The 26,892-nt window shown below is 41.6% G+C and overlaps 1 non-coding gene and 1 pseudogene across 1 annotated transcript; one reads left to right on the top strand and one right to left on the bottom strand.

The window, feature by feature from the left end:
• The first annotated feature begins 2,150 nt into the window (after positions 1 to 2,150).
• On the top strand, positions 2,151 to 2,257 carry LOC119810872. The gene has a single exon (XR_005284818.1). It is a non-coding gene; the product is annotated as a U6 spliceosomal RNA (small nuclear RNA).
• An 18,557-nt stretch (positions 2,258 to 20,814) lies between these two features.
• LOC119810300 lies at positions 20,815 to 21,353 on the bottom strand (annotated as a pseudogene).
• Between the last annotated feature and the right edge of the window lie 5,539 nt (positions 21,354 to 26,892).

The raw sequence follows: 26,892 nt of genomic DNA, 5'->3' as shown, positions 1-26,892 counted from the left end.
GATCTACAGACCCAAGGAGGTGATGATTGCCAGAAGAGGAGACTGAGGCAGGGGCTTTGCCAGGGTCACACGAGCAACAGATTCTCAAGTCTGTCAATACACAGCCATGGGAGAATAAGCCTTTATCTCCTTAGTTAGAAAGCTGTCATCTTGGAACAGAAGCATTTAAAATATTTTTTTTAAATCATTGAGTTTTATATATCATTTGATTATATTCACCCCATCCCATTCTTCCAGATCAATTTCCCCATCCCATACCCAGCTAACCTTTTGTACTCCTTAACTGAGTCTGATTAGTGCTGCTTCTATGTCCTTGGGTATGTGGCTGTCCGCTGGAGTGAGTTCCACCTACCAGAGGCCTCACCCTTCAAGACAACCAACGTTTCCCCCTCCAGGCAGCTATCAATTCCCAGGCCCTGGCCTTAATCTTTGTGTCTATGGTATGGGACAATTATGTTTTATATTCTGTCAATTATGTTTTAAATAAATGCTGTTTGGTCAGTAGCCAGGCAGGAAGTATAGGCAGGACAACAAGACAGGAAGTAGAGGCAGGACAATGAGAACAGGAGAATTCTGGGAAGGAGGAAGCCTATTCCTTCTGAGTCCTGCCCATACACAGAAGGAAGATGTGACCTACCCTGCCAAAAAAGGTACTGAGCCATGTGGTAGATAAAAATAATGGGTTAATATAAGTTACAAGAGATAATAAGAAGCCTGAGCTAATGGGACAATCAGTTTATAATTAATATAACTTCTGTGTGATTCTTTGGGACCTTACGGCTGTGAGAACTGGGCAGGACAGAAACCCCAACAAGCAGGCCTCCATGTTACATGTCTCAGGTGGAAGGAAAACAATGTTCTAATTAAAACTCTCAGTACACTTATGTCTGATAATTTAGACATATTAGCTTTAAGGATGGATACTGGCTCTGGGGGTTTAAGGCAATCATGATAAGCTTATTTTTTATAAGTGAGTTAGAATATTGGTGATGTTCTTAAAGCTTTAATAGGTGGAGCGTCAAACAAGGAAAGCATTTGAAAAACTTTGATTGCCTCTCAACCTTGATGCAGGGGAAAGAGATACATTAAAATACACAAATATAGCATTCAATTTAGAGGTGCTTCTTGTTCACTTATTTTTTTCTGGGCAAGGGGACACTGTCTTTTTCTGAAGCATTCAACTTTCTGTCTTTGCGTGTCCTCTTTGTTTCTGTGTTTGATTCCTAGGGATACATTGATTCAGCTTGTTAGGTCTCAGCCGGCTTTGTCACAACCCTTCCACCTATCGTCAGTCTCGGCCACATGTAGTTCTTTCTTGTTGCCCCAGGGTTGAACAGTGTGGGTGGCACCAATTGCAGTTAGGATGGTCATGTGTCCGTAGCTGGCTGTTCTGGGTCCTGTTCTCTGTCACACCTGATCAGATTCTTGAGACATCTTGCCTGAGGGACCCGGTCTGGTTAAAATTAACTGTCCAGGACATTAGCGACTATCCATGAGAAAAACTGTGAAAGAAAAATAGAAAAAAAAAGAGCCATTCTCAGGAAGATGAAGGAAAACAGAACAAGAAATGGATGAGAGCTGAGGCAGAGACTCGGTTCTTATCACAGCCAAATTGGGGCACATCACGCTGTATCTGAATATCTCATGACTGGCGCTTTAGAAGCTGCTTGCCGGTAACTGCCGTTTATTTCACAATCTTGAATTTATGGATGCTTGTGAGGGGAGAATACAGCATCTCTTAAGAGACTCCCCCATGAGGTTCATAGTGCCGTTCCCACAATGTAGCCTGCACCCAGGCATGCTGACAGAGTTTACAGAGTGCTGTGTGGATCCTTCCTTACTACGGCCTGCAGACAAGCCGTTCTCCTGCCATATGGAAACCTCTCATTTCCCTTCCCTACTGTGCCTTCGGCCAACACTTGGAAACGCTCAGACAGCTGGCTGTGTATTAAAGTCTATTTATAACAGCAATGGACAAGTGATTGTTTGTGGGGAATTGTCATTTCTGCTCTGGAGGACAATGGGGGCATTTCTTCCGTGCCCAGTGGGTTCAGCTGCTGAATGCCGCAAACACTGCCTTCCTAAGACGCCTGTATTCTGGGGACTGATGTTCTCAGTGATGGAGATGGCCATTTCAGATTCAGCAGAGGATGCTCGCTTCGGCAGCACATATACTAAAATTGGAACGATACAGAGAAGATTAGCACGGCCCCTGCGCAAGGATGACACGCAAAATGACCAGATTCAGCAGAGGCCACAGACACTTACGGGGTCTTGGGGGTTGCACCACAGCAGGAAGCAGTGACATTTTGTGTGCCGTGGAGAAGTGCGAGAACGAAGCACGCATACTTACAATCAACATGAAAAATAGCTACATGAAAACAGGTTATTTTTGTCCTATAGATCCAGTTAAAGTATAACCATATGCTTGAAGTTCTATTCTAGGCTTTCAGGTATTTAACGTCAGAACTTTTTTTTTATTAGTAAAATATAACGGCTTTTGACAAAACTAAAATGTTCTGGTCATGCATAGGCAGTAAAGTAAAAATGCAAATGGGAAACGTCTGTTTGGATTAATAGAGATGTTGTACATCTATTTTTCTTCAGAAGAAAATTTACTTGATGGTATGGAAAATATTCATATTATAATCAGTGGAAAAAATAAGTTTTGTTATACGTATCTGTTCAAAGAAAATGGATAGGGAAATTATGGTTGTTGGGCTTTGGGCCAATTTTCCATTAGATCAAATTTTTCTAAACTTAATTATTACATAGGTTTGTTTTTCTTCTATTGAAAATGGATTCTTTCATACAATATACTCTGATTATGGTTTCCCTCCCTCAACTCCTCCCAGTTCTTCCTAGCTCCCCTCAATATTCAGCTCCACACCCTGTCTCTAATTAGAAAATAAACATCTAGGGAATAACAATGAAAGAATAAATCAGAATAGGAGAAAACAGGTGGAAGAGAAAGAACCGAAGCATAAGAAACATAGGCAGATGTAGAAACAAACACGTTCACACACACAGGAATCCCCTAAAGACGAAGCCAGAAGTCATACTATATACACAAAGGTTTCTTTCCTTAAAAACAAAGCAAAGCAAAGCGCCTGGCACACATATGAGAGAAAAAGACCAAGAGCCTGAGATGTGGAGTTTGTTTCTCTAGTGAGACTCCCTTGGAGAAAACTAACTTTTCCTTTGCACGTGGTTATTAGCTGGAGCTCGCTCCGGGTTAGGGGTGAGTGTGTGTGTCCACGTCTCCTCTCAGCTCCAGGACCCCATCTGGAGCAGACCCGTGCTGCCTTAGTCTCTGAGTTCATGTGCACACCGTCAGTTGTGCTTTGTCTAGAAGGCCCTGTTCCTTGGTGCCCTCCATCCCCTCTGGCTCATAGACAACCTTTCTGCCTAGAGAAGGATTCCCTAAGCCCTGAGGGAAGACATTTGATGAAGATATCCATTCCATTTAGGACTGGGTGTTCCAAGGTAGGTTTTTTTTCTAACTTAAGTGTGATGTCATCCTTTTCCCAGCTTTTTTTGGAAAACATAATGAAATGATATTTCATTTCAAAATAATATGTTCAGGTTTTTAACATTAGAAAAGCCTAGGGAATAATTAAAATGATCTGTAGCTTCCTATTCAGATAACATTTGTTATATTAAAAAGAACCTGCCATTTGCATATGGTTAACAAACTCAATTGAAGAACTTTAAGCTGGACTTCAAGCGAAAAGGACCAGAACCTTCTTGCATAATTGCCAGTCTAAGAAGAAATAGTTGCACGCATGAACACAGATAGGCAGAATCCATGTCCAGGGGGGAATTTTACACAGGAATACTTAGATGATGACTTTGGTTTCTCTGTGTCCCTTTCATCTGGTGAATCTCAATGTTGCCACTGTCCTCACATCCTCATGGTATAATCAATACATTCTGGGCTTTTAAGAGGAATAAGTTTTGTAGCTTAAAGTTTCAGATTCTCAGTCCCTTTTCTTCTTTGAACCACTGCGTTGTAAAGAACCACAAAGGGAACCTCCCACATCTAGGTCACGGTGGCCACTGCTCACTTTCAAAACCCAGCCTCTAAAATCACAATTGCATTTTTATTTGCTTATTTCGCATGTGTGTTTGTGCGAATGTGTGTGTGGGAGCACATGTTGCAGAGGGCAACTTTGGGGAGTCACTCTCTTCTTCCACCACGTGGGTCCAAGGGCTGGAACTCAGGCTGTCATGTTTGGTGCCAGGCAATGTTTCCTGCTGAGCACTCTCTCTGGCCTTTGCTTGGCCTTTCAAATCATCAAGTTAATTTTTTATTTTTATTTTTATTTTTTTGTATTTAGTGTGTGTGCTTAATTTAGTAACTTCTTGAAATATATATATGTATGTATGTATGTATATATATATATTCATATTTCCCTATTTAGAGGGTATATGGGAGCAAATTAGAAAAGAAGTAACTTTGTGTGCAGCTGTGGGGCTGAGATCCAGAGGCAGCAGTGGTAGCCTCGGCTTGGACTCGGGGCCTCTTGGACCAGGCTGTGGCCTTGGGCACTTCTGGATCTATTACACCCACAAGAAGGAAATTAATAGTGAGAGCTGAGTGGCAGAGCCAAACCCCTGTTAAGAGGACCCCTCCCAGCAGCACAGTGTTTCTGTTCTCATCCAGGGCAAAGTCTTGGATTCTTCTAGAAGCAGAACTTGAGAAAGGCTCTGCAGAGCCTGGAATTAGCTTCAGGTTTCTCTGAGGAGGTTTTCATTATCCCAGGTTCCCACCCACAGAAAGGAAGTAGAGCTGCTTGAAGCTTTCCTTGGGGCCATATCATGTCAAATTGTCAAAGATGGGAAGAGAAAAGCATCAATTCATCTCCAAAGAGCCTTTCTGTGGGTTTATTAGGGAAAAGAAAGAAATATTCTACAATGACCGATGCCTCTGTGAGGGTTAAAGGTGCAATGAACAATTAAAATGCGAAGATAAAGGGTCAAAGAGGCCAAATGAAGCTAGAGGTTTTGTTTCTATTCCAAAGAGAGTGATTTTTTTAAAAAAAATTGTATTTTTAAGGTTTTCATACAGAGATATGGATTTCATCATGGTATTTTATTTTCTTTTGTGGTATTGGGGATTGAACCCAGGGCCTTGCACATCTTAGGGAAGCTTGCTCAACCAATAACCTGTATTATCAGCCTTGAGAAGGTAGTATGTTGGAAATGGTTCATTCACAGACACAGAATACACAGAAGGCCTTAGTCAGTGGAGACAACAATGAATTTAAAACAATTAGTTAATTAAATCACTTTGGAGCTTACGTGTGTGTGCATGCATGACGGGGGGGGGGGAGAGGCAAAAGGTTAATACCTGTTGTCTTCCTGGACTGCTCTCTACCTTGCTTTTTGTGATAGGGTCTCTCACTGAACCTGGAGCTCATTGGTTGGGCTGGGCTGGCTGACCAACCAGCTTCAGGAACCAGTCTGTTTGCTAGTGAATGCCATCATTCCTGGCTTTTCCCAAGGATATGAGGGATCCAAACCCAAGTCCTCTGGACCATGAAGCCCTCTGTGCACCAAGCCATCTCCCCAGGCCCTGAAGCTCTACCTGTAATACAGTTTTATCTGTGAACAAGTCGAGTTTTCCCTTCTAGACACTTCTAAGAACTGAATTCTTAGAACAAAAACGATGTCAGCCAGGCAGTTCTGCGAGAAGGAGATCAGGTAGGGTGTTTCTAGGAATGATGGATGGCTGGTGAGCTGGAGGAGTGTGTCTTTTTTCCCCCTAAAATTCTTCTTGTACCACGGAGAAAGGGGTTTTCCCCGTGCTCCCCGACATGATGGATTGGACCCTGCTTCCCTCAACGCCTTCTAGGAATCTTAACAGGAAGATCAGCCATTCAGGAAAGAGACTTAACGTCGTCCATGAAGGATAAGGGACAGGAGAGAGAGGACAGAAGAGCCACCCTAAGATGGGAGCTGGGCAGACAGAGTGGAAATGCCTGGCGAGGCCTTGGTCCACCCATACCTAGGACGTTAGCACCTTCCTGTGTGTGTCTTCAGGCTTGCCTTCTTAGTGCCAGCCCACGTGTGAGGGAAAGGATAAAGCTCAGGGGGTAGTCTGAGAAAAGCAGCGCTAACTTTATATCTTTTGGTTTTTTTTTTTTAAATATAAAATAGGAACAAAAGTCAGAATACAAGAGCAACTAAAGCAGACAGCACCCTAGTCTAATTCAAGATGCACATTTACACATGAAAATCCCCAGAGGAAGAAACTCTAAAATAATCAACATGAAAATGTTAGCAGAAATTATCTCCATCAAGTGGACTTGGGCTGAGAGATATGATAGATCTCCTCGGGTAGATCCTGTGCTTCCTAATTATTCGACAGTGTGCATGCATTCCATTTATGATAACAAATCTGAAATAAACACCCATTATAGAAAACGAAGGAAAATAAAAGAAATGTAAACAAGCTAGTGGCGCTCTTCCCATTTCTACTGCCAGCTAAAAGTGCCGGTGGCATTTCCTTTGTTAAATTTTTGTTAAATTATTTCTAGTTATTTATTTTTCTAAATGTAATCATTTCTAAAAGTATGCATATTGTGTGATAAAGTCCACATATTATTTAAATTTAGTGCCTTCTTTTTCAAAACATTTTAGCATTATAAAGTCATGTATTATTGTTTAAATGCTAATATAGATCATATGTATAATTCTTTTTTGTTCCTTATTTTTAATGTTGACTTTCAACATGAAGTCGGCATGTTTGTTCATGAATCATGAACTATATTTCAGACTATGTTCTAGTGAACAACCATAATTCAGTTTTCTGCTGCTGCATAATAAGTTAGTATAAAATTTAGTGTCTTAACATAGTAACTTATCATCCCCTCAGATGGTTCTGTAGGGTGAGTGGGCTGAACTCAGGTTTTTCCCTCCTTTGGAAGTCAGAAAGAATGGGGCATTTGACATGACTGGTTCATACACACAGGTTCTTTCCCATGGTACTCAGAGCTCCAAGAGGCAGGAAGTAGAAGCAGACAGTCCTTTTAAAGACGAGGGTCTATATCTAACACAGTGTCACTTCCGTCGTATTCTACAATAGACAGCAGTCTCAAACCAACCTTGATTCCAGGATGAGGAGGAGTAGAGTCCACAAGGAAGAGTGGCATGTGTTTTTAGAGAAGGTGACAGATTGGCAGCCATCTTTGGAGTCCAGGTCATTTTTGAAAAGGTATTGAAGTATAGTTTGATAAAATTTTAGAGACTTATAACGTTTCCTCATAAAGGATTCTGTAGAAGGCAATCTCGTTCATGTCTCTTGAAGGAGAAGTAGACTGTTGGGGTTGACCCTACTCAATAGAACCAGGGTGCCATGAGAAGTCACAGCTGGGGTGGAGTGCTCACAGGTCAGAGTTCTTGACTGCTGAATGACTAGTTACGCCTCAGGCAAACACTGAACTTCCCATTCCCTGAAGTCCAACTCAGACTGTCCCTGTCCACTAGACCTCCAGAGCCAAACCTCACCATGAGCAGAGAAGCCAGGAGGGAGTATGTGAAGAACACTGGGTCAGTCCTCAAGTAAACATGGCGGGAGATGCCACTGCTGGGAACTGGTCAGAGATACGGCTGAGAGGGCTGAGAGGAGGAAAGAAGGAGGTGCTGGACAAGGTGACCAACTGGATACAGAAAACTGCAATCTCACCTTAAAGATACAAGGTATCTGTCATGCTTACCATCACTGACTGTGCCCATTGCTGTTTCTTCTGGGAAAGAATAGAAGGACCAGAAATAGCACTGGGGCCTCCAAAGAAGCTAACATGGCCATTGCAAGGCTCTGAGTTATTTCAGGGTCAGAACAAAGGGTTTCTGTCTATTTTTCATGTACCTCAGATGTGCCATTGCTCTTATGAAACTCTTTAGAGCATCAGCGACCACCGGCCCCTCCCCTCACTGGCAGTGAGCCTTCCCTGAACCTCCACCAGGGTGCCATTCATAATGGTTAGTTGTGTGTTGCTCTGCTTGGGTTTAATACAATGATGGTCTGGGTAAGCCATGGCCCTTCTCTGCCCCTTAGTTCCCTCACCTATAAAAGGGGAACTTAAAGGTACTCTCTCCTCCTTCAGTGAGGGGAAGAGCGAGAGAGCTAATTCACATAGAAATTGTGTGTCCTACAACATACACCCAAGAAGTATTAGTTATTTTAACTTCCTACCAATTTTTTAAAAGCTTACTCTTTTTGATATTTGAGACACTTGAATTTTTAGAGTGGTTTGAGGTTTATGGCAAAGTTGAACAGAGAGTGTCACACAGCATGACCCCTGTCTATAGCTTACCTTTCTGTAGCCTCCCTGCCCTGGTTATACATTTGTTACAGCCAGTGAACCCAGCCGGTGAACCCACATTGTCACATCAGATCATCAAAGTTCATAGTTGGCACCGAGGCTTATGTTTGATATCGTCCAGTCTATTTGTTAGAACAATATAGCACGGCATGCACCACGACAGGATTGTGTAGCACAGCTCCTTTGACCCAAATCCCTGTGTTCCACAAGAATCACTTTCCATCACAAATGACAAGACATATCTCACGCATGTTTAACTCCCTCTTCTAAATGAACTAGAATGGACTGTTCTACAGTTCTGTGCACAGCACTTGGCAAATGCAGACTGAATTGGTAAAGGAGATGAATAATCAACAAGTTAGACCCATGGATGGAGGGAAAACACTCAAACTTAGGTCAGGTTCTATTTTCTTTTCAATATATTCTTAGTGTTTTCCACACGTCCTCCAATTAGTATATTATTTATAGTTATGTTATTTTATATATTTCAGAAGGAAGCAGTAGTGGTGATTTTGTACATTTTAAAGAGGCTTTCCTTGGCTTTCTCTTCCTTAATTAGTTCCTACACACTGATGCTCAGCACTGGCCCCTCTGTTGTCAATAAGCCCTGCGCCGTGTATGCTGGGTAGCACCTCATTTTCCCACATCGTTCGAGTTGGGTAGCAGTGAAGGGTGGAGCCTGTATGTCTCCTAGCTGTGCAAACTCAGGCAAGAGACTCACTTCTCAGGGTCTGCTTTGTCTTAGCTGCAAAGTAGGTAAGGCAGTGACGCATGTCACGGAGATTCGGGAGGAGTGTCTCCATAAACACAGGGAAAGTGGTAGTGACTGACGTGAGAAGTCATGGGTGTTGGCTCGTGTTCCTATCATACATTCAGTTTGTCCAGAGATGGTTCTGTGCCAAGAAAAGACTGTTGGAAGTCTTTGTGTTTTCTGCCTTTTTAATGGCCACGCGTAAATGCTGGAGAAATGCAATTCTGAAAAAAAAAAGGTGTGTTTTTTTTTGTTTGTTTAGCTTTCAGGTTGTCTTTTGAATTCAGTTTTCTAACAATGAACACATGGAGAAGACAGAGACTTCCAGACTTGGCTCCAAGCTGTTATAAATGGCATCTGCTCACTCGCTTGTTTAGGTTCCTGTCTTGGTAGTGCTGTGGTTTGAATATGAGATGGTCCTCTAGAGGTTTACGGCTTGGATGCTTGTTTCCAGCTAGTGGCCTTGTTTTGTAGCATCTGGAACTTTAGGAGGTAGGCCCTGGCTGATGACAGTAGGTCACTGGGGGTGGGCTTTTGATGGGCTACCTGCCTTTGGTTCCTGACCTACTCTTTCTGCTTCCTAGTCTGTTATGAAATGAACAGGACTCCATATTCTCCCACTGCCGTCCATGCCTTCCCCGTCGTGATGGGCTACAAGCCCTCTGAAACTGTGAGGTCAAATAAATCTTCCCTGCCTTGTTCCTATTCAGTACTGTGGCTAAAGTGACTAGAAAATAATACAAAAACCAACAGCAAAAATGGATCAATAAGGACAGGAATGAGAGCTGTGTCCCTGCAGAATGCTTTTGATTGGGTGCCTGTCTCCAAGACCATCTCAGCGTGAGCTATGAGGACATATGGCTTGGAAGGTATCAGTTTCCCAGCCAAGGCATAAGCCACTTGTGGTTTTTCTCACTTGCTATATATCCAATACTGTTGTTTTCTAAGAGTTAAACCCAAGGCGTTAAGCCCCAGTCCAGGCCTTGGTTGTTATGATATCTGTGTGAGCCTAAGACTTTCCCCAGAGTGAACAAAGTGTGATTTAATTAGTATTTAAAAATCTGAAAACAAAATAGTCCTGTCGTTAAGAAATGGTTGGTATCGGGGATGTAGGAATGGCTCAGAGGTTAAGAGCATTGTCTGTTCTTCCAAAACACCCAGGTTCAATTCCCAGCACCCACACAACAACAATCAGTAATTGTTGTATTCAGGGGATATGAAACCCTCGTTTGGCCTGTACAGACACCAGGCATGAATGTGGTACATAGACATGCCTGCAGATGCTCCTATCATCATCATCATCATCATCACCATCTAATAAAATTTAAAAACAAGGGGCTGATGTGTTCTTGTGGATAATGGGTTTCATTTGTTCAGCAGATTTTCTTGGGCAGCTGTGGAGTTCTAGGCACCGAAGCAGTTCCTGAGGATCCAATGGCAAACTGGCCAGGGTGGCCTGTTCCCCCTGGTGCTTCTTGTGTACAATAATCAAAGCCAGACTTGTGAATCAGTCATGTCCAGTGTCCTCAACACTGAGAAAGACAACAAAAGCCATCTTTGCTGTAAAACTCACCGTTTATTATAATTCCAAGTTGAATCTCAATGAGGAGTTTCTAATCTACTCTTTTCCCTTCCCTCTTTGGCAACCCCTATTTCTAACGAACTTGCCACCCCAACTTCCTATTTAAAATCTGAGGATGGTACTTCTGGTTGGTAGCTATATCAAAGCTCCCCAGAGAAAATGGCCTGGAACCTAAATAGAGGGACTATGTAAGTAAGTAAATGGCACACGTGGTTACAGATGAGAGGATCTGTAGAGTACAAACTGGAGGGAGACTCAGGAGAACCAATGGTGTGTGTTCCAGATTGAATTGGAAGTCAGAACAAAATGAATATGTTGACTCAAAAGCAGAGAGAAAATAAAGTCTCTCCTATTCTCTTTTGATTCTGTCCAGTTCTTCAGTGGGCTGGATGAGTTCTATCCACATCAGGAGAAGGAATCTGTTTTACTCTGTCCATTCTTTCAAATGCTAGTGTTATCCGGAAGTACCTTCACAGACACATAATAAAGTTTAACCAAATATTTGGGTACCCAGTACCCAGGTCAAATTGGAACATGCTATTATGGCTAGCTGCAAGAGAGGCTGGAAATGTAAGTATCTGGTCCTTTAAATGTACACAACAGTGAGATGTGTTCTTTGTCTTAAGATGAGGGCTTCCTAAAATCTCCAAAAAATTAACTAGTTAATTTTAAAAGATCAGAAACATCCTAGCTGAAGAGCGGCAACTTTTTTTTTTCAGACTACAACCCGGATTACAAATCTAGGACATTCTTGGCAACACTATGGTTGCTACATTGTTGATTTTTTTTTAAACTTTCAGAAAGCAAGCTGATCGGGTGAAAGAGCACTGAGAATTCCATTCTTCACTGTGTATTTAATTATTTCTACACTGGAGCAAATGCCATGGACTGAAGTTCTTCATGGGAATTCAGGCCCCACTCTCTTTGGCAGTGAGTCCTAACTATTTTTGGAAGTTGGAAAAAAATGCAGAGAATCTGGTTTACTGTTGGTCATGTACAGTAATGTTTTTTTTTTGTGTGTGTATCTAGGACAATGACATGGTCAATGTTTTAAATTGACTTTCTTGGGACATAAGGGTGGGCTAAAAAGTCCAGAACAAGGCAGAAGAAACACAGTTTGGCTCCAATCCTGTCCCATTGGTCTATACTCACTCACAGGAATCCCTTTTCCCTGAGTGCCCAGAATGGCTTCCCTGCAGAGCCAGGCTGCTTTCTGGCTTTCTTTCCATTTGACTATAGCTGATTTGTTCTCTAGGACTTGCTGGGAAATGCTCACCCTAAGAATCCGTACACTAGCAATTGTGTTCTAACTGTGTCACCTAATCACTGTGCTGTTGGGCAAGTTGTTTAGGCATTTAGAGCCTGTTTCTTTCTCTGCTTCTCTTTTGGGAAGGCAGGGTCATGTGAATCTCAGTTGCTTTATTTATGAAAGAAAATTATTTGATGAAATGATTCCTGATCAGGATGCTTTGGGATGTAAACAGAATGCCCAAATAAAAATGGCTTTAAAAATAAGAAATGTGCCACACATAAAATCCAGGTCTCTGAGTTATTTCAGGGGCCAGCCCATGGTTCAAGGATGAATAACATGGGTTCTTTTGTTCTGTGGTCCTGCATATTGGTGATGCCTTTACTTGGGTCAGATGACTATCATAGTTATAGACATCAAGAATAGGTAAGAGGACATCACAGAAGGAAAAAGGAACTTCCTTGTGAGAGTGCTCTTGTGAGGAAACACTCTGGATAAGGCTGGCTTCTAGGTCCCCTGACATTGTCTCAAAGGAAGGCAAAGAAATGATGATTATGATCTGAAACCTCTCTATCAGTGAAAGGGGGATACAGAACTACAGAATCCTTAGACCTTCCAACATCTTATTTGTCTGTGGTTCTGGAAATCTGCATCAGTGAAGGGAAGGGTCAGGCTGAGGCTCTGGTGTTCCTGTGTTGGGACTTGCATGACTCTGAAAAGGTAAACAACAGTAGCCTTCCCCCCTTGAAAGGCAATATGTAAGGGGATGAGAATAATACTTTCTAAAGCCTTCTTCATGGGATGGGTGGTTTAATAGAAATGGTTCCCTTAGGATCATAGGGTATGACACTATTTGAAAGGAGTAGAATATGTGTCTTTGTTGGACTGGCACGGCCTTATTGGAGGAAGTGTGTCACTGGGGGGGGTGGGCTTTGAGGTTTCAGAAGCTCAAGTCAACCCCAGTGTCTCAGAATCCTCTCTCTTCCTGCTGCCTGTCGATCTGTAGAACTCTCAGCTACCTCTCCAGCACCATATCTGTCTGCTTACCACCATGACAATAATGACTAAATCTCTGAATGTAAGCCAGCCCCAATTAAATGTTTTTATTTATGAGAGTTTCCATGGTCATGGTGCCTCCCCTCACAGCAATACAGACCCTAGGATAATGGGGGAGAATTCAAATAGCCTGAGGTGGGGGGGCATGATTGTACTTCAAAGCAACATGGAAACATAGATATAGCAGACAATTGCTGTAGAATATTATTTTAAGGTGTGTTACTTTTGTTTATGCTCTGGAATATTTGTTTTATGACTCAAAGATGTGTATGATTAAATAAAATTTACCTGTGGTCAGGAGACTGAGTCAGCAACTACTTGGCAGGAAGCTGTAGGGAGGAGCCAGGTGGAGAAGGGTTTTTTAAGGAGGGGTGAGGAGGAGCATGAGGGCTTCTGGAGAGACCCAAGAAGGTGAGCTAAGTGAGCTGCTTGCTATTCCCCAGGCTGTGGCTCTTGTGGATGAAGTGCTGCTGGTAGTAGCAAACTTGTAGTTATTGACTAGGATAGTTGTAGCTTAAAAGGCAGCAATAATTAAAAAAGAGGACAACAATTGACACCCAGCATGGGGCTGAATTTCCATGTAGGGCTTGGAAAAATAAAGGCCCATGGATACTTTAAGAGGCACTGCTGTTCTGCCAGAAGCATTAACTAGAAACCAGAAACAGCAAGCTAAGTAAAAACTTCTTATGGCAACTCAGGTACTGGCTTTCATAGTTAGGAAGGTTTAATGCAGTTCTCGGTCACAAGCTTCTGACCAGGGTGCAAGCTTTGGGCTTAGCTTTCACAACCCAACCTGAGAATGGGAGGAGTCAGCTGCTAGAGCACACAGAGAATCCAGGTGTAGCTTAACAGTCTAAAGTCTGCTGATGTTGTCAAAAAAAAAGTCTAAAGGGCAAAAACCAACCTACAACAAACTGTATCCTGTTAAGTGTATTTTCCTGTTTCTTTCTGTACTATATCTTTATCATGTGATAAGTTGGAGGAATTCCATGTACCCTAATCACAAATTGGGTTCTCAGAAAACAGACACTGAGACATCCAAGGGGTGAGGGTGTGAGGGCATAAATACTGCAGGGCAATTTCTCCAAAGGAACGTGTCAAAAATCCCTTATGGCTTCTTTCTTGTTACTGCTTGATGTGGTTGAAATGTGTTTGAGCATTTGGGATTTTTGAATTTGGGATGCTAACTCAGTAAAGACCATACAAATATTCCAGGTTAAAAAAAAATGCTTAAAAAAGCTGAAACATTTCTGGTGAGGCATTTTTTGATAAGGGATTTCATTCTAATTTATAAAGACTGTCTAGAACAGTGGCTTCAATAAAACAAGGCTCAGCCATGACATATAAGGCAGAGATCAGGCCCTGTGCATTATTGCATATCCCCCTTTATGGTTTACATAATGTAATGAACTTTAGAAACACTAAATAAACATTGCTCAAGATAGCTTTAGTATAAGTTTGGTTTCCTTTGTGGAAATGGCCTATGTGTTTCAGATGCAATAAGGACTATGGAGTCATTTTAGATCATGCTTTTGATTTTCTATCACTAATAAATGTTGGGGAATTATTTGATAGAGCATTGTTGGAGTTTTATGAATCTCCCTGAATGGCTAGATGGCCTTTTCAGCAAGCACCAGAGACCTCCCTCTTCCCTGGTGCTAGTATTACCAGTGTATTCATCTTAGGTTCTCCTGTGTGCACAGCAAACACTTTACTGACTGAGCCACCTCCCCACCCACAAGACTTTCCCTTGGAAACTATATTGTCATCTGGACTTGTGGGGTACAGAGCAGTGGTTGGCAAATCTGCAGATGTTTTAATGCGAATAAGCCTCTGATGGTACTAGCTGCCATTGTCTTCTTTGCTGCCCACAACTGATACACTTTTTAAAGATTCTGGTGATGGTATGGGAGTTCTGCTTTGCTGTCAGAAAAGATCATATTTTTTAAAAAAGGCATTATAACAATCTCATTTTATTTTGGGAATAGCATATTTACTTGAAAGAATGATTGGTAAACTGTGACTATTAAAATCTGGGTATCTGGCAGGTATTTTCCCCAGAATAATACAATGCTACTATTCCAAGGAAAACAACCAGTAATATTTTTGTCAATGTTAAAATCTCAGATTTCAAGCAAAAAATACAATTCTAATACAATGTATCCGTCACCATGAGATGAAGCTTACCAAATAATACCTAAAGAGTTTTCTGAGCTCAGTGTTATAATAACAAATACTAATAGCACCTACTAAATTATTAAATAGTGACAAATATAATTTATTGTTTGTAAATTAATGCCTCAGTTCTTGGAAGACATTCATAACCAGAGAGTTAATATTTTCTAATTGGCATAGATTACACACATACACATATCACATGGTAGAGAAGGATTCATTCAAAGTATGTGAGGCCAGTGGATTTTAGTGTACCTGAAAACTTCATGGATACTGTTTATAGCCATGTTATAGTTAATGTCAAAGAAACTTACTGAAGTTTTGTGTAGTATCAAAAAGGCATATTCACAGTTACCTGAAGAGGTTACAGAAATGCTCCTCTCAAACACAGAATGGCAAGCTCGAGTAATTTTTATCATAGGAAACCATAGTTCATAATACTTAGTTTATGAATAGCTAGAAGACAGGAGTTTTATATCTTCAAACACAAAGTAAAGATAAAGAGGGAGCACCGCCAGCTGCCCAGATTTGATCATTACACACTATACACATGTATACCACATTATATCCCTTAAATATGGGTACTTAACTATTGTGAACAAAGATGTATTATGAACTGTATTTTCTCAGTGAGTTGAATCTTTTCCCAAACTGAGAATACTAAAGTATATTTCCTTAGCATATAAAACAAAACGAACAACAACAAAAAAAACCCGAAAGCAAAACAAAACCACTGGGTGTTGGTGGCACATACCTTTAATCCCAGCACTTGGGAGGGAAAGGCAGGAGAATCTCTGTGAGTTTAAGGCCAGCCTGATCTACAGAGTGAGTTCTAGGACAGCTAGAGCTACACAGAGAAACCATGTGTTGAAAATAAAAAAAGAAAAACAAAACAACAAACAAACAAACAAAAAAACAAGTCAAACCAACAAAAAACCCAAACCAAACCAAAAACAAGATCCTACCTATGTATGGTAGCATACATCTTTAACCCTAGCACTCAGGAGGCACAGGCAGGTAGATATCTGCAAGTTTAAGACTTTCCCCTTTCTTTTCCTCCCTAGGCAGGCATGATTTCCTCCCATTGAGTAGGCCTATAGTCCAATTAAATAGCTATTGGTTACTGACAAGACGTGCAAGCCACTATTGTTCCTATAGGTCATGCTGGTAATTGTGGTTGGAAAGGACTTTTGAGTTCTCCGTTCCCTTGGAGGTTGCATAACACCTTCTGGAACTATGAAAGTTCTAATTCAGGAAGGAGGCATCCACCATGTATAATCTTTAATAAATAATTTTTTTTTCAGTTTTACTTTCCAATACAATAGCTAGTGGTAAATGTAGCCTGTTTTATAAAAACAAACAAACAAACAAACAAACCCAAGCTTTTAAGGGTCTTCAGTAATTTCTGAGTATGTGAAAAGCTCCCAGGACCAAAATTTGACAAGCATTAGCCTATTACATAGACTAATGTACTAGTCGGGTAAGCATAAAGTCTGGACTCACTGGCAAGTTACACATAATGAATGACTTGCACTCAATATTACACCACCTAGGTGTCCTTTGGATTGTTCCTCTCTACTGACACAGTCCAGTGTGCAAAACTGTAATGAACGCAATGCACAGATGTGGAATTCGTATCTGTGATGAGAGTCCCCCGAAGATCTCTGATTCGGATTGTCACTAATACACAGAGCCCCCCCCCCCCAAATGACCAAGGGGTTCCAATTCCTTCTTATTTAAAAAAAAAGAATGTATTTATGTTCGCTACTTAATGGCCACCCTATAATTCTGATCCCAATCAAAAGGCATGCTTTTATTTTTGCCGTTTTCCCCCCCCGTAAATGGGTGAGAATGAAACATGTAATTAGGAGACATACGCTTAAGGTTTGGCTAGCTAATCACTGCGACTGAACAACACAATTGCCTTTCGGTGGGATTTGGAAAGTATTTGCTTTCAAGTTCATTTTTAAAGGTCCACTGCTCATTTTCAGTGCCCTTACAGAGCTGCTTCATCTCGGTGAATCATTAGTGCCTTCAGGGCCTGATAAAAAGGTTGCCCAAACCCAGGGAAATAAATAAGGCAGTGCTTTGGGAAGGACATTGTCGTAGAATTACATCTTATTGAGAAACGTTTTTTTTTTGAAATAATGTTGTTATCTTAGTGACTTTTATATGGCTGTGATAAAACCAAGGCAACTAATATAAAAAAAGCACTAATTGCGTTTACATTTTCACTGGGTTATGGATCCATTATGGCAGAGCTGTGTGGCAGCAAAAAGCAGCCATGTTTGCTGGAGAGGCTGAGAGCTGACATCTTGATCTACAAGTAGGAGGTGGTGGTGGTGGTGGGGGGGTCTTTCAACAAGGTCACACCTCCTAATCCTTCCTGTATAGTTCTAATAACTGGGAACCAAATATTCAGACATATGAGTCTGTAAGTGTTGGGGAATATTATTTTAAGGTGTGTTACATTTGTTTAGGTTGCATTTGTTTAGCTCTGGGAAGCTGTGTTACTGTGCCTGTCTAAAACACCTGTATGGTCCTAATAAAGAGATGAACGGCCAATAGCAAGGCAGAAGAGAGGAATAGGTGGGGCTGGCAGATAAATACAAGGAGAAATCTGGGAGAGATCTGAGTATCTGGGAATGAGAGAGGAAGGAGGAGGACTTCAGGGGCCAGTCACCCAACTACACAGTCAGACACAGGGTAAGAAGGAAAGAAAAGATAGAATTAGAGAAAGATAAAAACCCTGGGCCAAAGATAGGTAGGAATAACTTAAGAAAAGAGGGCAAGAAACAAGCCAAACTAAGGCTGAGTACTTATAAGGCTGGGTACTTATAACTTTTTTTTAAAAAAAGACCTCCCTGTGTGATTTATTTGGGAGCAGGTGGGCAGCCTCCACCCCCTACAAGAGTTAAAAAATCCAAAGAGTGAAGCATCATACAATGGTCATTCTCGTTCAGTCCACTACTGGGGTTGGATATCTGGAACCTGAAGGAGAGAACTGATTCCTGGAAGTTGTCTGCTGAGCTCCTCTCCCTCCCTCCGTCCCTCCCTCCGTCCCTCCCTCCCTCCCTCCGTCCCTCCCCCCCCTTCCCCCCCCCCCCGTCTCTCTCCACACACACACACACACACAAACACACACGAGTAAAAGGAGGGATTTCAGCAAATTCCTAGGTTGCATTTACCCTGCTATAAGCTGCTAAGTGGCCATTATAGAAGGAACTGAAGCATTTAACAGACACACCGGTGATCCTCTGGTTAAACAGTGCGGGTTCTCTGCCACAAGGAAGGGCTTTTTCCCATGGCAGTAATTAGTTAGCAGTCCCATGTGTGCCTAATAAATACTCTGAGGGAGAGTGAATGGAAGAGAATGTTTGCTAAGAAATTGCCTTCCTGTTTGTCATCGTTCCGTGATGCAGTTTGAAGGGCCCCAGTTTAACACCATTTATGAAGCAGTTGGCAATTGCAATTACTAGTAGAAAACCACAGTGGCTCATTCCTGCAGCCCTAGCATGGAGACTGAGCCACGAGGATTGTCTCAAGCTGCAGACCAGCCTGGGCTCTGCAGGGTGACCATGTCTTAGAAAGAGAGCAAGGGATAAAAGAAAGTAAAAATGATGTGGTACGTAATAGGCTTCTGTGGCTTTGAATGCGTTTAATTTACTGAGATTCCCTGAAATTAGGAGTTGAAGATGATAATGTCTTTCTTTCAAGGGCTGTGAAATAATTTACATGAAATGTCTACACAGGACACTATTGAGGGTACCATGAAGTTTAGCTGTTAACTCTTATTATTATTAAAGCTAGTATTCTGTTTGGAAGCCCTGGTGTACAGTTCAAGAAGTTCCATTGACCTAGAACACGGGTCAGGTTCTTAGTTTGGATTAAAGATGGCCTGACAGGCTAATGAAAGATTGATGAAGGCTGCAAACAGCCTTGTGTTGCCCAGAACGTCATTGGAGGCAACAAAAATAGTTCAACAACAGGATGATTATGGTTGAGATGTTCTTCCTCTTGACCACTGTGGTTACAGAGGGAACCCGCTGGGGTACTAACCAGAGATGCAGAGGGCTTGAACCTGTGTGCAAGTCAGCTGGGTGACATCTAGGCTCATTCTGGGCATCAGAGCATCTGAAAATTTTATTAGACTGGCACCCAGGGCCTACAAGACAGAATAGATTCTAAACAGTTCTGGCAAGAAATCTTCTCCTAAGGCTGTTTTCAAATTAGGAATTAATCAGTCATTTTATAGCAGGTGAAATTATTAGGTTTCAGCCTGGGTTTATCCTACAATTTAAAAAATAATGCCAGAAAAGCTGTTCAAGGCCTATATAATTACGTAAAGTCATCAATTGGAATTTGTGCCATAACAATCCCTGTTTCAAAAATCAATTGTGGGAAGAGGAATTGTATAGTCCAAGCTATGCATTTGTTTTAGATTTTGGCAGCAGAGCCAGAAGTTTCCTTCTGAAGTAAGCTGAAGCTTGTAACATTTTCAATATGGTTAGGGTTTAATTCAAATTTGACCTCATGCTCATCTATCAAACAAATGAGCAGATGTTAGCATTTTATATGCAAGAGTCTTAATGGCTCATTCCAGCTCTTTATTATTTAGTGGTATGTAATTGACGTATTTCTCTTGCTGTGATAAAACACCATGACCAAAAGCAACTTGGGAGGAAAGGGTTCATTGAGAATTGTATAATTCGCAAGTCACCCTCCATCACCGAGGGAAGTGGGGGCAGGAACCGAAGCAGAAACTACAGAGGAACACTGTGTACTGGCTTACTCCTCATGGCTTGGTAAGCTCCCCAGGGCTGCCTGGCACTGCCCACACTGGGCTAGCCCTTTTACAACTGTCAATCTAGAAAATGCCCCACGGGCCAATCTGATGGGGGCATTTCTTCATCTTAGGTTCCTTCCTGTCAGAGGGACTCGAAATTGTGTCAAGCTGCCCAAACTCGAACCAGGACAATCATTAAGACTGTTTCATGAGTTTGAGGCATCCTGGGCTACATAGTGAGTTCCAGGCCCAGCTATCGCACAAGTCCTTATCTCAAAAAATAGCCCAAACCAAGCAAATAAAAGGAAAACATCAGGTTTTCTAAATTAATCTAAGTTAGTTAATCTAACTGTCATTCTTTGGATTTTTGCTACTCACAACTTGGACTTAACATCATTATCACCTGGGAATTAGAAAGGGAGGCTCCCAGGCCCCTTCAGACCAACTGGGTTGGCATTTTAACACAATCCCAAGGTCATTTGTTTGCACAACGAATATCGGCTCCAGGAGGCTCTGCTTTAGGCCACAGGAAGCTAATCATGTGATCAGAGCACCCAGCAGACAAGCAGAGCCCCAAAGTTTTAGACACTTTCTTTCAAAATTGCCAACAGTTCACAATTAAGGTGAGGTGTTTTAAATATACTGGGGAAATGCAGGAACTCGGAAGCAGCACTGTCCATTGCTTTGGGTAGATAGGTCTAATTGTAACTACTTGTTATAGCTGACTACGTCTCTTGATTAAAAACACTTTTGTTGAGATTATATATATATATATATGTGCATAACAATATATAAAACAATATATATCTATAACAAAATGCATAATTCAGTCTAATAAATCTTTTTTTTTTTCTGAGACAATTTTATTGGCCTTTTGGATACAATTTATTTGACAGGAAGGATGATCCCCTCACACTTCTGCTGGGACCAGTGCAAGGCCTCCTTTTGACTGATTCTGTGCTTTGTTTGGCCCCAATGCAGCCTGTCCTGTATGTACTTCTCGTCTGCAGTGTTGAAACCTGGCCTGCCCGGAACCACACAGAAGTCCAGGCTGTAGATCCCATTGTTCGGGTCAGATTTGATGCCCAGGTCAAAGTGTTCTTGAATCCCAAAGCCAAAGTTTCCAGTATCTGAGGAGTTATTTTTCCCTAACTCATACTCCTGCACCTTCAGGCCTTTCTCCAGGATTCCTTCTGCCTTGGCTCCACGGACAGGGCAGTGAGCAGCAATTTTTTTCATGTCTCTTGATGCCTAAGGACCTGACAGTGTACCTAGCTTTGGAAAAGACAGGTGTCTGTTCTGTGAGCTGCTCCAACACCTTGGCTGCCCGGGTCAGTCTGTCTCCGCTCTCCCCAACACTGACATTGAGGCAGGATTCAAAGTTCCTGCATGGGATTCTCCTTTTCGCCATGATCTTGCGACATGATGGAGAGCAGGCAGAGAGACAGTCAGATAAACATGCTCACACTTGCGGCCGTGCCACCTCTGTCCATCTGTGAACCTTCAATCAGCATCCCTAAGTGAAACTCTGACCTATCAACAATAGCAACTGTTGCTTCCCCTGGCCTGTGGCCACTACTGTTTTACTTTGTGAATCTTCCTAGTCTAGGTAACTCCACTAAGTTGGAGGCAAGTGTTCTTTTGGGTGTGGTTTTTTTTTTTTTCCCACTTATCATAATGCTTCCAAGGTTCATTCATGTTGACTTGCACCAGGAATTTGCCTTTCTTTTACAGGCAGAACCATATTCCATAACATGTTTACATCATATCTTGTTTATCTGTGTATTCATTGGTTGGTGAACTTCTGGGTGATTTCCACCATACTTTGTTGCTATGAATATTGATGTATAAATATCTTTTTCAGTCCTCTTATCCATTTATTTTTTTAAATTTACCCAGAAAGGGAACACACAGGTCCCATAACGGCTCTGGGCTTCAGTTTTACAGTGTGGCTGTTTCTCAGAGTGGCTGTGCTTCTCAACAGTATCCTCCACACATCCTCTCTTCTGGACCTGTCTCATCTTCACGGCTGGGAAGTGGCATCTCACTAATGTTCATTCTCTAGTGACCGGTGGTCGTGAGCACCTTTTTACTTGCTATTTATTTATCTTCTTTGCGGGAATGTTGTCAAGTCCTTTAACCATTTAGTTATTTATTTATTGAGACAGAGCTATTTTAAAGTTGTGGCTTTTATATTTTTCTCTGAAAGCCTAGACATTAACCCTTTACTAGATATATTGCCTTTGAATGCTTTCCAGCACTGGGGATGACCTATTTATTTATTTATTTATTTATTTATTTATTTTTGACTGTATTTGAAGTATAAAAGTTTTAAATTTTAATGAAACTCAATTTAGATATGCTTTGTGGCCTAAACTTTTGGTGTTGCAATAAATCTTTGCTGAGTCCCAAGCCATGATGCTCTGCTCCTATCCTTTCTTGTAAGTGTCTATGTTTAACTCTTTGATTCACTTTGACTTTATCTATAAATATGGAATAAATGATGCCCTAACTTTATTCTTTTAAATGTTGGTGTCCAGTTTTCTCAGTGCTATTTGCTGCAGACTTTTTCCCAGTTTGGTGCCCGTTCTCCTCTTGCAAGCCATCTGACTATGCCTTGAGGACACATTTTAGAGCCCCTTATTTTATTTCATTTGTTGATCTGCCTACTTTCATGCAAATACTGTGCTGTTTTAAATATTGCAAAAAGTAAAATCATCAACAGAGTTTTTAAGAATATTGATAGAACACCTTTGCTTTACAGTTTCTATCCTTTTCTACAGGGCACCTCTGAAATTGGTGTGCATAATTCCCAGGAGTATTTTCATGCATTTATCACATTTTTATGTATATATAGGTAGAGTTTTCCCATCCCAGGAGCCACTTCCAAATTACCACATATTTTACCACATATACCAGATATATTAATTGCAAATGCTTGGCCAATAGCTCAGGCTTATTACTAACTAGCTCGTACATTTTAAATTAACCCATATTCCTTATTTACTCTCTGCTACATGGCAGTACCTTTATACCTTTATATAGCATAGCACATTCATCTCTTGCTTCTGCTACATCTGGCTGGCAACCTGACTCTGTCTTCCTTCTTCCCGGTCCTTAGTTTGATTTTTCTGCCTAACCTTATCCTGTCTAGCTTTTGGCAATCAGTTTCTTTATTAAACCAGTCACAGTAACATATATTTATACACTGTAAAGGAATATTGTGCAGCATGTATCTATTAGTTTCTATTCAAAAATTAGCTTATAAACAGCCCTTTACAGTTTGTCTTCCTCCCTCCCTCCTTCCCTCCCTCCCTCCCTCCCTCTCCCCCCCTCTTTCTTTCTTTCTTTCTTTCTTTCTTTCTTTCTTTCTTTCTTTCTTTCTTTCTTTCTTTCTCTTACCCCTTCCCAGAGACAGGGTTTCTCTGTGTCCCAGCCCTGGAACTTGCTTTGTAGGCTTGCCTTGAGAGGTTGTGTTTCTTTATTTTGCAATATATTTTATAATCATTCTGGAATGTGTGTACTTAATTTTATTTGCTGTATAGCATTCCTCTCTATCCAAACTGACTTATAGTTTTAAATTTATTTCTCCAATAAGAGGCAACTAGGTTGTTTCTAACATTGTTTTAGTCAATGCTCCATTTCCGTGAAGAGACACTGTGGCCACTGCAACTCTTAAAAGAAAACATTTAAGTTGGGGTTTGCTTCCATTCAGAAGTTTAGTCCATTGTTGTCACGGTGGGAAACATGGCAGCACACAGGCAAACGTTTTGCTTAAGAAGTAGCTGAGAGTTCTACATCTGGATCTGAAGGCAGCAGGGACCTGGACCTGGCTCGAGCATTTGAGACCCAGAAGCCCATCCCAAGTGACACACTTCCTCCAACAATGCCACATATGTGAGCCTATGGAAATCATTCCCAAACCACCACAAATGTCTTAAAACCTTAAAAGCTATATTTTCTAAATGTTCGTGTGTACATACATGTCCACATGAGTCAGAGGACAATTCATGGGAGTCAGTTCTCTTCTTATGTTATGTGGGTCCTGGGTATGAAACTCAAGTTGTCAGACTTGGCAGCAAGCACCCTTCCTTTACTCACTGAGCCATCTCACTGGCCCGATGAGTACTTGACAAGGCCTGCTTTCACCTTTATTGTGGTTGTCAGCTTTCCAATACTGTAACAAACGATCTAAGACAATATCTTTATCAAGAAGAAAGCTTCGCTTTAGCTCACGGTTTCAGAGGTGTCCGTTGATCCAGCGTCAGTTGATCCTGTTACTTTGGGCATCTGGTGAGGCAGAACATCACATCATGATAGAAACTGTGTGGAAAAGCAAAGCTTTTCATCTCATGGTGGGGTCTTGTAAAAGAGAGAGAGAGGAAGGGGTGGGATTTCTATTCTCCTTCACAAGGGCATATACTAATGACGTAAGACTACTTGCCAGGCCCCACCTCTTACGTGTTCCACCATCCCCCAACAGCAGCAAGCTGCTAAGTAAACTTCTATAATATATAGGCCTTAGGAAGACAGTCCAGATCCAAACTGTAGCTTCCATTAAATGCCATCAGGTTAGAACAACTATCACATTTCACTGCACCAAGCCAGTTCCAGACTAACATAAAACCCCAGGAAACCTGTCCAGTTTGAAGTACAACCTTAATTAATATGGCTTTTGGCTTTACAATTCCATCAACGTAATATCAGATCTTTTATGTTGGTTGTTACCCTCCTGAGTCAGTGGCAATAGAGAATGCGGTAGTCTACGCTGACATCTTCCGGAAGCTGAGTCATGAGGTTGCCAGTGTTTGTTACTGCTCACCCCTTCACCCTTCAGGCTGAATGCTTGTCATCCTGGGAGTCAAGGGACCTGCCCATGATGCACACGACTGTTGGGGGATGTCTCAGAGGAACCAGAAAGCTGCTATGTGGGCAGGATCACCGATCCGAGTGGAAGGCCAGGACTGAGTCCCAGTTCTGTCAGTTGCTGTTGCATGGTCATGGATGAGACTCTCAGCCTGTCCACATCTTTTATTTCCTCATCTACTAAGAGGTAGTGACAAGACGATGCTTTGTTCAAAGAGCTGTCTGAGCTCTTAGTGAGATGGTTCTGTAAAAGGAACAGTAGAATCTATATTATATATATATATATATATATATATGTAAATGGTTATATATATAACCATTTACACAACACACAGACACACATACACACACACACACACAAATGGCTCCCTCTTAGTCATGAAATGAAGGCCTAAGCAATAGATTGTTTAGACTGTGTGAAGAGAAGCTACATGGGAAAAATAGTAAAGAGAAATTAGGTTAGAACAAAATAAAACAAATGAACTAATATGTCCCCAGCTGCCTCCAAACCCAGACTTCAGACAGGACAGTTAGTGGGGTTTTCTAGACCACTAGAGAACTCTCCATTTAAAGCACAACAGAAGCCTTTTGTGACTAATATTTCATAGTCTTTGGTTTTGCCAGGGAAATTTTGAGCTAAAAAGTCTAATATTTGTAAGCCAAAATTTTATGTATGTATATACTTATTTCACACTAAGTAATTTCCTTAAGTGGAAACCCCCCTCCCCCAGAAACCACCATATTTATTGCTCCCTGCTTCATAGATGACACAGAGAGTCCCTGGAAAAATGTGCACAGGAAATCTGTTTCCATGACGCTCATTCCACGTAAGAATGGATGCTTCTGGAAAGTGGCCTGAACAGCACATTAAGTCAGTGAGAAGCCCACGGACCCTAGTTCTCAAGAACTTTGGTGAAGTTAGAAAATATTAATATATAAAAGTCAAGCAGATCTCTCTGAGTTTGAGGCCAGCCTGGCTTACAGGAAGAGTGAATCCAGAAGACTACAGCTGATGATCGTGCCAACAGGTTCAGAATAGATATTGCCTAAAATGCATGAAGATGTGGAGGGCAAATGACAGCACTGAGAGCGTGGCTGTCACCAGGCTGATGCATCTGATATGTTTTGGAAGACAAGCCTTTTACCGACTGTGTTTGCCTAATAGGCTTTTTAATTTTACGAGAAGTTTTAGGCCCATAACAAAATTAAGTAAAAAGTATAGGGCTCCCAGGTGCCCCTGCCCACTTCCCAACCTCTCTCAGCATGTCACCTGTCACCAGAGGGACACACTGTTGTGTGAGTGTGTATGGAACCCAGGCCCACATTTTACACAGGAGACTAGCACTCTACTGCTGAGCTTTAGCCTCAGTGCTTAAATGTTGTGTTCTAATGGAAATGTGTAAGGACCTGTTTTAATCTTCCTCTTTTGGTTTTCTATCAGACGTGGTTTCTGCCATCTTCTATTTTCCTAGCAATAATGTAACTTCTGACTGACGTTTAACCAGTTGTTTCAGTCGAACATTCCTTAAATTTTGAGATAAGACCAGATAAAAATTCCCCAGTAGGCAGTAGGGGCTGTAGAGAAGGCTCAGTGGTTAGGAGCGTTTGCTACTCTTGCAGAGGACCAGGGTTTGATTTCCAACACCCAGGTTGAGCAGCTTACAACTGCTGGTAACCAGCTCCAGGGGAACCCTACACCCTCTTCTGGCCCTAGGGAGGACCTGCACACACACACACACACACACACACACACACACACACACACGTGTGGCATATATATACACACACACATACATACACACACACACACTCACACACACACGTGTGGCATATACCCACCCAGACACATACACACACACACGTGTGGCATATATCCACCCAGACACATACACACACACTCACACACACACGTGTGGCATATACCCACCCAGACACATACACACACACACACACACATGAATATTTTAAAAAGAAAAAGAATTTCCAGTCACCATATGAAGCTAAAATGATGTGATTTAGTTGAGAGTCATGCTTAGATGATAATTAGAGCTGTTTGTATCTAAACAGAGATCTCGAGTCTGTCAAGCAAATACAAAA

This window comes from Arvicola amphibius, chromosome 3 (genome assembly GCF_903992535.2).
Source record: "Arvicola amphibius chromosome 3, mArvAmp1.2, whole genome shotgun sequence".
NCBI lineage: Eukaryota > Metazoa > Chordata > Mammalia > Rodentia > Cricetidae > Arvicola > Arvicola amphibius.
Note: the sequence above shows the minus strand (reverse complement) of the source record. Positions and strands in the feature narration are given on the sequence as shown.